Here is a 13,365-nt window from a genome sequence, read left to right on the forward strand (position 1 = left end):
GATTTCATCTAGAAGTACAGTTGTTCCAGAATAGTTATTTGCACCCTATTTTAATTCAGCTGAGCTAAAGTAAACACATCTTTAGGACAGACGGGATGGGCAATATAACTGTCTTTTTGCACATCAGGCATTCACTCTCTAACCAGTGTTTGGTCTCTTACTATCTTAAAATTGACTTTTTTTGTAGCATTGTACTACGGAAATGCTCATGGTATGATTATGATATTGAAGAAGATATTATGCTGATAGTTTTGTGGAAGTTAAAGATCTAATAACATTTTCAACATCTTAGGGTATAAATGTTCTGGCATCAAGATTTCTCAGTTAAAAGTTTATTCATATTAAAAAGGATGTGAAAGGGGATGTTTGCAATTTCCAAGTATCTTTTTGTGTGAAAATTCTTGCTGCAGAGAAAATTACAGTAGTTCCTGGGAAAAAAAAGCGTTCACATATGAGGTTATTTAAGAATAGGCTATTTCTGCGTAAATCCATATGAAGACTTGCCATTTAGTCAATACTTGAACCATTGTTGTGCACATCAAACCTATGCCAGTTGCTGCATTACCAGCATCTTGAGCAATTAAGTAATCACTTCGTCACTGCTTGAGTTTAAAAAACTCTCCATAAAGACGATTATCATTATATTGTAGATAAACCACCTTTTAATCCCTATTCATAGAAACGAAAGCTACATAAGTATAAAATTGCACTGGAACAAATGCATGTTATTCTAGCACAGTGTATCTGTTTTGCTTGGGTTGCACTGATGTAATAAAATCAACACAATTAAATCGATTCATGGGAATTTGGTGATTATTTTTAACATGCTTGGCATGATGAGGTCCGAGTCCTGTCTGAGCTTCTACATGCCACTCCACTGGGAAAAAAACCCAAAAAATCAGAGCTTTTGAAAACTGAAAGATACTTGCAGACCCTGTAGTAAAGACCATTAAGATTGGTGAGAGTGAGAACTGCCCCTCCAGCACGTGTTTGCTCAGCCTCAGGGTCAGCCCAAGCTATCAAAAAAGTATCAGTGGCTCCTGGCAGTCCACACTTCTCTTGTTGGTGTGTAGAGGCAGGAAAGTGAAGTTCTGCTTTAGAAAGGGCTGGGGCAGAGAGGGACCACATCTGGGGTATGTCATAACATCAGAGAGCCTCAAACATGTTTTAAAAGACTGCACTTCCTTGCGTGTACAAGCCTGACCTAAACACATTATATAATTTTTAGGAAACTATGGCATTCATGAGACTTGGTTCACCACTGTATCCTTCGGGAGTCAGAATGGCCCTGACATCAGCAGGGATATGCTGTTGTGAAGCTAGAATAACATGGTGGTGAATGAGTCCTGGAGTCTTTCTAGGGCCATAATTTGACCATATGTGTGTGAATTTAACTCCAAACATGTGAGACAGAGGACTGTAAACACTCAGTGGTTACAGTGCAGCAGCAGTAGCTGTGTGTGTAGGACCAAGAAAAATTTGTCCATAGTGGTCATTTTTTTTATTTGTCCTTTACGGACTGGGATAAAGTTATCAAACTACTTAATTTCAGATGCTTGGTAATTATCACATAATTATTTCCATTACTGCCTACTTCTCATTCACTCTCCTGGTCTGGGCCCAGCCTTTATCCTTGCAGGTTTTGTAGTGAACTTAAAAGATGACAAATGTTCAGCTTTATAGTCTCAGTAAGTCCTCTACGTGATCACAGAAAACTCTTAAAGTAGGATTTTCCCTACTTTTTCCATTCAGCCTCTCTCAGAGGTAATCTGAGGTGTGAAGGTTCCCTGCTAGGAATAAAACAACTTTCTCAACTCTCATTAAATATTTCTGGTCCTTTTGCTGAGATTCCCAGGCATGGTGGTACACACGATGGTCTTCTATACTGAAGATGATAATTGATTTTGGATAGATCACTAAAGATTGTTGATAAATAATACCAATGCTTGGTTCTTCTATCACTATCTTCTCACAGCAGAGGTGTGCTAAAAACTGCCTGTGAATGCTAAATTGAAGGTATGCCAAGTGATGGCTTCAGACACTGGAAAGGTGTTCACACACCCTGTGTCTGGACTGGAGGGGCCAGCAGAAGTTTTCACCCTAACAAATGGTGAAAGACTGGCTTCTCCAGGGCGAATGGTTCAAAGCGGTAAAGCTGGGGTCTTACTTTGACCCACCTCCAAAGGGAGCGGAGGGAGCAAGGCTCACTAGGCTCTGTGGGTTTGGATCTCTGACGTTAAAGGAACCTGGGTGAAGCTGCTATTATCCAGTATTTAAACTTGGGGCTAAATCTTTCCCTGGCTGCTCCCATGAGGGTGAACCAAGGTAGTGTCCAGCACATCCTCTGCCAAGGGGGATTCATTCAGACAAAGCCAGTGCCCCCTGAGGAGGAATGGGTATGCATTGCAGAGGCTCCTTTAAACAGAAACAATCTCTGTCTTCAGCTGCCAGTTCTTGCTGACATCAGCATAAGATCTAGCTGGTTACAGGGGTGAACACATACATACCTTGATTAGCAAACCAAACTCCCTCGGGGCTATAGGAGAGGGAAAAAAAATAGCCCACTGTCAATGCTATCTGTTCAGGACTGCTCTCTGATTTCATCATCTGCCTTTATCCCTCCTACTTTGCTCCCTCTTTCCCTCTCTGCTATTTGTCGTCTTCCTGGTGGTTTTTTTTTTTTCCCTTTTCATCCTCCTCTTTCTGTGTTCCTTTATTCTTCTTCTTGTTCTATTTTTCCTTTTTGTCTTTACATCTGAGATTTACCATTCTAGCTGGACTTCTGCACTGCTAATTCTGCCTGCTCCGTCCTTCTTTCTGTCATGTCTCACTCTTCTCTTGCTTGCTTTTCACCTTCACTGATGACCTGTCTTTCAGGAGTTGTTTTAAAGCATTAAAATCTGGCCAGAGGTTGAGTTTCCTATTTTTGTGTTGTGCAGGTGGCAGGCTTCCAGTGGAAATACTGCCAAAGGAAGAACAGCAGCCCAAAGGAGCTTTCACATTTTACAGCAATATTGAAAGAATTCTGAATCTGATTAGGGGATATGATTGAAAGTCACATAGCTTCCTGGTCCTACATGGCATTTTTTAAAAGCTGTCAAAGCAAAAAATGAAATACTGGAACTAAAGCCCCTAAGCAAGTTCCAGCTTCAGTTTAGTACTCCAACGTTGTGTCAGTCAGCACGCAAATAGCTACTGCAGCAGCTGGATTCACAAGTGCCATAAGCCACCTTTGGATCAAAAGTGCCATTCAATTTTTCTCACTGCAAATCTCTTTTATAAATTCCTCCAGATTTACTCTGAGATCAGAATTTGACTTACAGGCATTACCTCTGACGAACGAAGGGGAAAGAGTGAACATGTAGCACTGTGGCATCAGAAGGGAAAAAGGATATTGCAGATATACTGATTTTTTCAGATGTAATAGTAGTAATGAACAAACAAACCAACCTTCTGTCAGAAATAAACATATAAAGATGATGAGTCCTTAAAATGAGTGCCTTCTCTGTGTATAACAAAAAGTGTGTATCACTGCTTATAGCCATACACAGAGACACACATACAGAGACATGGGTACATAAATATTCAAAACAGTTGCAAATTTGTCTTAAAAGGTATTCCATATCAGCTTACAACATTTTCATTATGAAATACTCTGAGGTAAGAGACCTCTGTGAGAAATCTTTCAAGTTCCCTTTTCCCAGTTTCCATGTTATTCTAGGTAAGAAAGGCAACAATGGATTTAATACAGGTGCAGCATGCTAGGAGTGCTGGTAAGAGATCTCACTTCCTTTTTTTTGGCTTGGAATCACTGGCTTTGTCTCAGTTTGGCCAAAGATTATATCCTTCCTGACATAACCCATGGCAGCATCCTCTGCCTCCAGCTCCAGTGTTATACTTCCCGTTTTTCCTTTAATTTTCTTCCTTTTAATTAAATTAATATAAAATACAGCATCTAAAGAACAAAAAGGAACACAAAAAGCATGGGGATCAGATCCAGCTAACAGAACACATCACTGTGTGCGCTCAGAATCAAGGCCAGAGGAAGCCTCTCCCCTGAGAAGACAATTTCCTTGCCACGGTGCTAAGGGTATTGCAATGCTAGCATCCCTGAGCAACCACGCACTGCATCTACCGCCCCTTCGTCTCTCTCCCCATCCTTTTGGTTGGATTTGTATTGCTGCCAAGTGCAGGGCTGGACTGCATAGAGACTCAGTATTTGGTAGAAGTGTTTTACAGAGCTTCTTTTTCAAAATAAAGAAATATATGAGAGAGAAAGAGTAACGAATTTCTTTAATTAATGTGGAGTGTGCCCTCAGGCTTTGCCTGTAGGTTCAGAATACTGTCTGTAGCGAGCCCATTGCACTGACAGGTGGACTGGGGGTGGGAGAAGCAGAAATCTCCCAGAGGAACCTGTCAGTCGGCATGGATTGGTGTTGATTCCTCCTGTTAGATAATTGCTCAAGTGGAAGATTCTCCAAATTGTTCAGGATTCACGAAGAACTGTTCAAATAAAAGACCATCTAGCCTTCAGTGCTGCTATTTTTCAGATTATTTAAACCTTAAAAAAAAAAAGTGTTGTGGAAAAAAATATTGCAGTTATCAAGGTGATCATCACAGATCACCATCACTGGGAGTTGAACATTGAGGTCAGAGGACTTCTTCACAAAGCAGCTGCACTGCACGGACTGGCTGTGCTGTCTAGCCTGCAAATGACCGGGGAGGCTGCACGGCTAATGCTGCAAAGGCACACCACTGATGCAAAAGATCTGCTCTCAAGCTAAACTGCTGCTCTCTGGCTGCTAAAAAGGAAAAGGAAATGTAGTTACACAAAAGGGGGTTTGAAAAATGACAAATTTTGCTACTTAAATCTGCATTGGAGTTATCATCTGTAGCCATTACGTACACTTCACTAACCCTCAGAATGCTCTCTTGCAGCCTTACAAAGAAATCTTCAAAGAAACCCTGGGATCAAGGCAGTGTAAGCACAAGCTTTAAGTCAGCTTTGTGTGACAGCTTCTGATTTATGCTTTCAAACATACAGACAGATCTCTGCCTCAGTTTTAGTTACCACTTGCAGAATGCTTAAAGACATGCAGTGCCTTAATACACCTCTCCCAGAAAAATAAAACCTTTACACATACCCTATGAAATCAGGTGATTTGGAGAACTGCATTTTCCTGAAAACACGGCAAATTCTGTAGCATTCTAGACAACTTTAATGTCCAAATTTGTCATCACTATTTAACTACTACTATGATCATATAAACATTGATAAATATTGCTAAGAATGAAGTGTTGAATGTCTTTTTTTATCATATCAGTAGAATATACAGTAAAGGCTTTACCATTTCCCTTATCCTTGGGGAAGTACTTAAGCAGATAAAGTAATTAATAATGATGTGAGTTACTAGCTTATATAGTAACAACAGAATATTTGGTAGCTGCACATGTAAGAAGATTTCAAATAAATTCAGTAGTTCTATCTGGAGTTCAATTCTTTGAAAGAAAAAAAGAATCCTATAATTGGATTTATTTGTCGAAAAAAGCTGTTTCACAGTGAAGAAGGAAGACATGTAGCAGAAGCTCTTTAGCCATGTCTCGCATTAATGTGCAATAAAATGAGCTAGATTCTCTGCTTGGGTTAACCATCATACCTTTATGCAAGCTGTTTGATCTGTACACTCCACTCCAGGTAAGAATCTGTCCCTATGTAACTAGAAGATAACAAACCGTATAGAAAACATAGGAAAAAAAAATCATCTCAACAAGGCAGAGGCAGGAAATGATTGACTGACTTTGTGTTTGTTTAGTAACCTCAGGAGGTCAATACAAGAGAGGCTGTGGAGCTTCGAAGCCTAAAAAATGCACGTATTCTAAGAGCTGTGTTCTCTCTTCTTAGGGGTTTGCCTGGGACACCAGCCAGAATAACACTGCAATAGCACCTGACAGATAAAATTAAAGCATGAATCATAATCTCTCTGGTCTGCCAAACTGAGCTTTATTCAAGTTGTAGCTTTAAGACAGATTACAGTTTATAATTTGATAGCATGTCCAAAAGCTAACTAACCCTTAATTTCAAACAGTGTTGAGGAAAGGTTCTGTATTTACACTGGGGTACAAACTTGGGTTTGTGCAAAGGGAGCTCAATATCAAAATGGTTTCTATTATTTAAATTCAAATGAAATACCAGCTGGACATTTGCCAGGATAAGGTATCATTCTGACAAGGCAGAACGCTCAAGTATATTGAGCGAGTTATTTGGATTAGTCTAAAAGAATCAAGGGCATCGTAACACCCTTACAAGGCAGGGAAAATGTGGAATGTTTCAAAAACAAGCATTCAAAACAGCATTGATAGTAAATGATTTAAATGGAATTTGGAATATGGATTTCTTGATGTTTGAAAACTTTTTCTTAGATATGAGGAAGAAGGCAGGCAGACTATATGTAGAAGAAAGCCCATTATAGGGTAGAAGGGTATTATTTTCATTAATGCTAGCATTAATGAATGCTAATGAATGAATGAAGGCTAATCTTCCAAAACAAATCTACTTAATCTATAATCTTTGAAGCTATAGAATTGGTTGAGTACCATAGTAAGTATCATCCTTCCAATGTTCATTTTAGATGCTGTAGCAACCCGAGGATGATATAGCTTCAAAGACTAATGTAACATAGTTTGAAGTTCAGTTTATCATGCTGGTAACGGACCAGCCACTGGGATTTTTTAGTTAGCTTGACTGGGACAAGGGATGGACATACAGAAGTCTTCAATCATCAGATGACTTTGATATGCGTGACATTATAGGGTTAGGTAAACTAAACACTTTGCAATTGACAGCAAAATTCCTGCTTTATTAACACCAATAAAAAAAGACTAATGCAATCTAAGAGTTTTTCTCTCTGTGCCTAGGTATGCAGCAGCTTTGTATCTCTTAACAAGTGTTGTAAACTATAGATCAAAGGATAAAATAGTAGAGAAATGAAACAGACTATTCAATTTATAATTCAAAGCTTTCTTACATTTAAGATATCAACTCACAAAAGCAAAATAGCTAGCAGACTTCAGTGCAAGAATATGTATTTACTTTTAGCCTCTTTGGTAGTGTCCTGTCCATTCTGGGCCTGACATTCAGTTAATCAGTTGCAGATGTGACCACATCTGTGAGAAAGAGGATCTAGATTTTGATGCGAGTAGCCACCAAAAGATGCAGTTCATATCTTTTCTGGGAGTACTTTCAGTTAAATTAGTGATACACTTTCTCAACATTGACTTCAATTTAACATTGATATTTGTCTGAGAATTTCTTTAAAAGGCTTTTACATGTGAACATTTAACAAGAAAACCCAGGAAGAAACCCAATAAGAAGACACAAGAACGGCAGCATAGTATCTGCCAAAACCTAAAGATGCATATGAGGTATCTTGGCTTAGCTGAAAATGTATCTGATGTTTTGAGACAGATTCATCAGTAGGCACTGGTTGCTTTGTGCTGCTACATGGCAATGCAAAGCAAACAAAATACAGTCATAAGCTAGGCCAGTCTACAGCTGCTTTGCATTTCTGGGAGAGATAACACCATCCAAAGAGACCTTATAAGCCTGATCATTAATTGTCTAGCAGTCAGGCACTGAGAACCTTCACAAGAATGGCATCAGGGACTGGGCAGTAATTGTGTGCGCTGTCAGGGAGAGCTATTAACAGATGAGGCAGGTGTCCAATTAAACTGCATCATGCAAATCGGTGAGTGAGAAAGGATGACGCTTGGCTTTCTTATCTCCAGTTATATACATCGAGGTATAGATCTGCACCTGCTTATCACCTACAGCAGTTTCCATACTAGTCATTAATAATATACTGTCAACGTATGTCCTCCAGGTGAAGCCTACATGTGAGATTTCGGGTGCTTTAACTACAGAAAGTTTGAATGCTCCTATGTTTTCACATATCGAACAGAGATGGGGGACACAAGACTGGCAAACTGCAAATTTCTAAAGTGACTGGTGGTTTGGCCTTGGGTTTTTTTTGGTTTGCTTTACTTTTTAAATTAAAACCTAATTGAAACACTTTATCTGTAAATCATTACAAAAAGTGCTTTATCCATAGCATAGGTAATGCATCCTATAAAATCCATATCCTAGGTGATGTGTCCCACAATGCATACAAAAGGATCTTGAACTTTGATGTGTACAAAGCAAAGAAGTTTTCAGTATTGAACCATTTGCTGAGATATCTATTAAGAAGACTCATACCACAAACACACAGGTGTTCTGTGTTCCTTACGGTACATCCAAGGTCTGGAAATATGATGAAAAAAAAAAAAACAAACAACGTATGGTGATGATATTACAGACCATACAAGCCTTCTCTGTTGTTCACAGGGTGTAGAAAGGTTTGGGATAGTAGGCATAGTCAGGATGATCTTTCACAGCATGCTGCCACTTTAGTTTGACGTCCTCAGTAAAAAGCTCGGAAGAATTATTTCAGGCCAGTCCAATCATAGTGTCTTAGATGTGCTGATGAATGGGTTGCTATACAAAACCTCCAAGTTCAGAAGCAAGCTTGAAATGTCTGTTTCCAGTGCTATCAAAGATGGGAAGCATTGTAAAGCTAATGTTACTCATATAAAAATGAACAGCAGGAACATCAGTGATAATACAAGTGTGCTGCAGCTGTACCTGGACAGTGGGAAAGCCAGGGAGTTAAAAGCAAGAGAGAGTTCCAGAAGATGGTCTGGGTGAAATTTTTCTTTTATTGTCTGCTGGTTTATTTCGTTTTTAATTGGCGAGGAAGAGGGGTCATATTTTGATACCAGGAGCTTTCCAAAAGTCAAGAAATGTCATATACAAAGTAAGTCAGTGCAGTTTTTTTATTTTCTTGGAAAGCCTATCAGCTACTAAGTTGTTTTATTAGATACACATTTATTTCAAGAAGCAACTGAACATTATACAGAGGGTATCAAACTGTAATAGCTGGGGTTTTTTTCTATTGTACACGAAATATTTTGCAGAGGCAAATGTGACTGCACAGTCACTTTCTTTGTGTTTGAAATCTGGTAGAGGTGGGAAGAGTAAGAACATTTGTAAAAACTAGTAATAGACCATGTTTTTCAGCCGTAATAGGAGAACTTCATTGCTGTATTGGGGAAAAAAACCCAACCATTCTTCAGCTGGAAAGCCCAGACAGATTACTCCAGGACACCAGTAAACTCTGCAGATATTTGCATTGAGGTCCCCATAGAAAGGTTATGTTTTCAGAAAAGGTGATTGTTACTAGTTTTCATATGTCCACTAACCTGCAGCTGTTTCAGCCTCTTAGTGCTTGCAGCAAATGAGTTAGCTAAGTTAGCTAACTTAACTAAGTTAGCCAAGTTCTTAGAGCACTATTTTTTTAATTTTTTTTTTGTGAGCCTGCCCTTGCAACACCTAAATCTGCAGTGTCATGGCAATATTCTCCTTCACTGCAGCCTGGCTTCCTGCTTAACTAGCAGCTGAGCACTGGAGCTTGGTATTCAATGCTCCCCCAGTGTCCCAGCTGAGGAACCTTCTTTTGGTAAACAGCATCAAGCTGACTGCCTGAATTGAATCACAGACTTTATTTCAAGATAGCATTATGTGCTTACACTGAAATAAACAGTGGGTGCAAGTTCTTGTTTAAACCCACCTCCAGGTTGTTTATATGTGTTCCTAACTCAGACTAAGATTTTGAGTTTTTGTCTCTCACTGTACATCTTCAGTGACTCTGCTTAAATCCAAGCATCCACTCTGGATTTTGAAGAGCTTTAAATGGATGCAGACTCTTCAGTTTTATCTTGTTTGGGCTTTTTTCCCTTCTTTTCCACCTGGGAAATAAAATAAGCAGAGGGAATCTCAAGTCTTTTTAAGAACAACTGCAGGGAAGTTTTCCGTGGGTGTGCAAAAACATTGGAACCTATTGCTGCACTGCTGAGTCTGAAGTAATTGTGCCACTTCTGAGCAGTCTGAGGAGGCTGTGTGAAAGCACACATTAACATGGGAACGTTACTAGAAAAAAGTGTGATGTCAAACTGGCTAGTTCTGACAAAAATGGCTTATGTGGAAATAACAGAAAAAATATTTTTCTGGATGATGTTAAACTATGTGTGGATTAATTTGCATTAAAAACAAATAAATCCACAGCTTTTCTGGTTAGAAACCTGTGTTAACGGTTGTGAATACATTAAGAATGATTTGCTTATTGCCAGCCAAAGTATTCTGACATAATTATAGCACTCCATGGTCTTTCTTAATGGATAGTGTTAATTTTGGAGCCTATCTGGGTTTGCAGAAATTACTCACTGTATTAAGAGGTGCCAGCTGTGAGATAAGCCACTGACAGCTTCTTAAAAATACTGTTGTTCTTTCACACTGACTTCATGTAAAGCTAATCATTGTACAGTTTTACATTTGTTGCCGAAAGCTAAAAAGAAAACCACTTCACTTTACTATTGTAAATATTTAACTGATGAACTATCAAATATTCTCTGGCTTGCCCTTGTTCTATGCCAGAAGAAATAATAATTTTAAAATTATAATTCTTTTCTGCTACTTTTGTTCGAGGGGAAAAAAAACCTGGGAGGGTGTCTTCTACTGACGCTGCAGTTTCATGGGGGATTTCTCCTGGAATGTTTAAACATGTAAAATCACCTGAAGAAAGATTTTAATGCAAGTACTTCTGAAGATCAAAAGGTGGCTGACCTTGCAGTTTCATGGTCACTTTCTACAAGCTGATTGTAGGCTGCCCCCGAGGGGAGTGCTCCCCTTCTCTGCCCAGGGGTCTGTCCCTGCCTCCCCACTGCCCTGGCTGCCATAGGGAGAGCAGGGCACGGTAAGCTGGATCAGCTTGCCAGGCTGACTGTAACCGCTCTGCTGGTTTTTTTTTTAAGAGTTCATTTTCTCTGCTCTGATCTGTGAGCCAGTCTGGCTCAGCCCACAGCTGTTTGATTGGAAGCAGCAGGAGCTTATAACCAGGGGCAAGGAGGAGAGAGCTGGACTGTTCTTTCTAGGCTGCAGCGAGTCAGGCTTCATTGCACACATCACAAGTCAGCAATATAAAAATAGGTAACCCGAGCAATAAGACAGCATTGGAGGTTGCACTGAAAATCATGCAAAAAAAGAAATTGTCCTAACATCAAAAAGGACATGAATCTGACCCATGATCAAAAGACTGAAAAGCCTCCAAACAGACAACTTACAACTTACTGGGAAGCACAAAGCTCTTTGTAGATTATCACTTATTTAACAGCAGACATGTAAGTGGTACTTCACAGATACAGGACTTGATTCTTGGCACTCACAGTGTAAACCCTTGCCCTGTACATTGCAAGATGGAGGCACGGAGACCAGCCTACATCAAGGGGTGGCAGTCCTGAAGGATCAGGTCTTATATTAAATAATTAAACATGATAGTGGAAGAAATGACCTGGACAGTGAGTAGACACATGTACATGATCTTACAGGAATAAAACTACTGTCTCACAGCTTGCTGATGTGAGAACCTAAGGCCCTGTTTTCCCAGCGTTAATCCTGGCTGTGTGGCTCCACCTTTTCCCATTTTCTTGCCTCTGGCACTGTCTGACCCATGGGTGAGCCAGGTCAGCTCACTAAACTAGCCTTCTGCCAGCTTGGCCGGCGGATCCAACAAACTGTGGGGCCACGTGAGCCATAACAAGAAAGCAGGAAGATCGGCAGAGCAGAAGCCATCCTTCGGGGGCAGCCAGGCATCCAACAGCCTCAGCTGTAATGGGAACCCTCCCAGCAGTTCTCCAAAGTGCCATTTGCATGTGGTTTATAGCACTAGTGACAGCAAGCCAGTAACTGGTTATTTTTCACTTTAAAAAATCATAGGATCACAGGAAAATTCAGGTTGGAAGGGATCTCAGGAGGCCTCCAGTCTAATCTCCTGCTAAAAACAGGGTCAGCTTTGAAGGCAGACTGCGCGGCTCAGGGCTTTGTCCTTTCCTGCCTTGAAAAATCATTCTTTATATTTGAGAAGTTGCACAGTTTATATAAAGTTTGTGATATCTTCCAGGGGAAATGCTTTTCCTCTGTCACAAGAACATCTAATGTAGCTTTAGCAGAGAACAAAACTAAAAAATTACCACTGTCCTTCTGCTCGGGTTGCTCAGGTGTAGGCAGAAGAGCACCCTGCAAATGCCTCTGCACAAACAGTGTGCTGGCGTGATCGTAGCCTTCTCTGCCAGGAGGCACCAGTTCTTAGGAACCATTTCTCAGGGTCCGTTGAGAGAGCTACCAGCTCCCACCCTGGGACCCTTGACTTTCCCCTAACCATTTCAGTCTGAATGAAGCATGTGAGCGAAGCCTCCGGCTCACAGTTTAACCTGGAGTGATTTTGTTCTGACCTCAGAGGCGGACAGCGGGCTCAGCTGGCAGGCACCAGGACACAGGAGCTTTTCCTGGGGAATGGTGGGTGGCTATGAACCGCGGGGAGGATAACTCTTCACTCCAGCAGAGCTAGATCTGGAAAAGGGCATCTGTCCATAGCCTGGGACACACATGTTATCATGGCTGTATCTTCTTTAAAATGAACTTCAGATTTCTTTGTAAAAAAGAAGCAAGGAAGCTACTTAAAGAGAACATCATGTGGATAGCAAAGTCAGCTACCCAAAAGTTAGACAATGCCAGCTGACTACGACATTGGCTTGGTCCCCTGAGCAAAGTGCATTATGCAGTACCAGCACGTATTGTTCCTCCATGGGATTTCTGTCTGGTTCAGTGCAGAATACAGATGAAAAAGGAGTAATAAGGGGGTCTTAAAGTTGCCGTTTTCTAACACTCAAAAGTTTCACCTTGGACCTTATACCCCAATTAATATTCCTGTAATGTAGAGGGTTACACACAGCATGCACGATGTGTGGACACACCTGTATGTACTTTGGACCAGGTTCTCACCTGAAAGAAAAGTAAAAATGCCTTGAAAAAGACTGAAAAAAATACAATTATTAATTATGAGATTTGATTTTATCTCCTTTTACAAGTCATATTAACTTTAGACTTACAAGGTCATGTTAAAAATATTATCTAGGAAGTAGTAAATTAGCTTATTGTAGCAAGTGTAAAACAAATATGACTGAGTTTGGATGTGGCCGTGTGAACAGTCACATGGGGAGAAAATCCAGGCAACTGCCTCCAAATAACCATTAATCCTCCCAAAGGCAAACAGACAAGAGAATGGCCTAAGGCCCCCACGAGCCAGACCCCATGCACTTCAGGAGAAGCAACACTGTGGAAGCTGGGATGAGGCAGAAAACTGAGAGGAGAAGAGCTCACATACAGTGGCACCACTTAGTACCAATGCTGCCTTTTTTCCTACTCTCTTAATACCT

Source organism: Falco cherrug, chromosome 5, assembly GCF_023634085.1.
Source record: "Falco cherrug isolate bFalChe1 chromosome 5, bFalChe1.pri, whole genome shotgun sequence".
In the NCBI taxonomy this organism is placed as follows: Eukaryota; Metazoa; Chordata; class Aves; order Falconiformes; family Falconidae; genus Falco; species Falco cherrug.